This window comes from Calidris pugnax, unplaced genomic scaffold (genome assembly GCF_001431845.1).
Source record: "Calidris pugnax isolate Ruff unplaced genomic scaffold, ASM143184v1 scaffold215, whole genome shotgun sequence".
Taxonomy (NCBI): domain Eukaryota; kingdom Metazoa; phylum Chordata; class Aves; order Charadriiformes; family Scolopacidae; genus Calidris; species Calidris pugnax.
Window position 1 is genome coordinate 147,502 of NW_015090997.1, and position 2,265 is coordinate 149,766.

Genomic DNA, 2,265 nt, shown 5'->3' on the forward strand with positions numbered 1-2,265 from the left:
AAATCCAGCCGGATGGGGTGGGGGGAAAGGGGAGGGAGGGCGGCGGGGGGAAGCGCTGATCCCCAGAAAATTAACAGTCCCCACCGGGCAGAGCATCTAATTCCCCCCTCCCATCTCCCTCTCCCTGCGGGAGCTGCAGCTGAACCTCCCTGAGCTCATCCTCCAGCAGCAAAATAAGAAACGAGGAGAAAAGTAAAGCCTGAAGAGCCTCAGAAATGGTTCATTTAAAGTCTTTGCTGAACTTTTCTTCTGCTCAGTCTTTTAATTTAACTTTACAAGCCCTTTTGCAGCTGTGTTTTGACTTTTGGTGAAGGGCAGATTTTCCATAGCCACAAACAGCTTCAAAATAGCGTAACTGCCGTTACCTCCCCTTCTCCGGCCAAACCAAGATAATCCCTGGAGAACGATGACTGGGACTTGGCTTCCCCTTGGCAAACCTCTTCTCTTGGAATTTGTGCTGAAGTTCAGCACATACTAACTGCCCTGCTTTCCCTCTGAAGTGCCATCAAGTGAATAATAGGTAGTGGAGAGCCATTTAAAAGCAATTAACTAACTTCTTACTTATTCCAGACTATCAAAAAAGGAGGAAAAAGGCTATTTGAGAAGTCATCCAGAGAGAAGGCCTTTAGCTGGGGTAATCATAGGTGTCGGGATTTAAGAATATCCAAAAATGGTGTTCACAATTTAACTAGCTTGGATTTGAGTTTCCAACCACTCTGCAGCACGGAGCTTTTCAGGGAACAAGCAATCCTCGTGGATGGACCTCGTGGGAAGAAAAATGGTCTTTCCCCCTTTTTCCTGTCCCCTTCTCTCCCTCCATCACACCGTGAACGTGAAAGGAGAAACAGGCAATTACCCGGGATGTCAGAAAGGTTGTGCTGTTTTACTGCACATCAGGGTGGATGCTTGAGCTTACCTTAAATTTCCCAGATGGGACTGGTCATTGCTGCTGCTTGGTGGAAAGGTTACACACGGTTCCCAGTGTGACCCTGCCCTGGTAAATACCCACTGACTGGTCAGGACTTGCCTTCCCCTCGCTCCACAGAAGAGCTCATCGGTGCCTCAGCCCTTCCCCTTGGACCAGGGCTCTCCAGAGACCCCCAACTGCTCAGACTGCAAGAACCTCGAGGGGTGAAATCAGGAGCCCTGTCCCTGGAAGTGCTGGTGTGGGACCAGCTGAGACCTCTCAACACCCCTGACCCCCCAGCACCCTCAGCTGGGCAGCTCGGGGCTGGGCCACCCCACACTTTTAGTCAACCCCACAAGAGCAGAATTGTTGAGCTGATTCACTCCGATTTCCTCCGTTAACCCCCAGCCTGAAGTGAAGCAAAACCAAGCAAATGAGGTGCAGAATGAGGTTTGCAGAGGAGGCAGAGCCACGTCTCCATCATGAACACTCAGGGAGTTTTTTAAGCATTTCCCAATGCTGCCATTGTGTTTCTGTGTCTCTGGTGACAGACTCTGCTGCTGCTTCCCTTCTCTCCAAGCTGAAGTCCAAGACAAAACAACAATCAAATTCTACGTTTAATCTACCAGGGCCTCCCAGCAGTACACACTTTGTTGGAACTTATTAACCAGCTCCCAGCTTGTTCCCTGCATAATCAGTTTGTACTTCAAAGCCTTCCCCAGCAGACACAGCTAAATGCTGGTGTTAAATTCACTCATGTATAAAATTAATTAGTTTTGGGGCAGGACAGTGGATATTGGTTGTCAGAAGTTGGGATATTAGTTGAATGGGGTTGCCCAGGGCTCTGGGGACCGTTGTCACTTCCCAAGCAATTCCTCATGCTCTTCTGTCCTGAGCATGGTCTTTCCAGTGGGGAGGAGGAGAAGGACTGGTGCCTCCCTGCAGGGAAGTGTTCAGGAGCAGGAGAATTATCCTTGAGAGGAGCAAAAGTCTGTGCCTGCTCCCATTAAAGGCAGAGGGGCTGCTACTGGTCCCACACTTGGTGTGGTCCTGGTGAGACCCCATCCGGAGCACTGGGTCCAGTTCTGGGCTCCCCAGTTCATGAAGGACAGGGAACTGCTGGAGAGGGTCCAGCAGAGGCTACAGAAATGATGAGGGGCCTGGAGCATCTCCCTTATGAGGAGAGGCTGAGGGACTTGGGGCTTTTTAGTCTGGGAAAGACTGAGGGGGGATCTGATCAACGCCTATGAGTACTTAAAGGGTGGGTGTCAGGAGGATGGGGCCGGCCTTTTTTCAGTGGTGCCCAGGGACAGGACAAGAGGGAATGGGCACAAACTTGAATAGAAGAAGTTCCACCT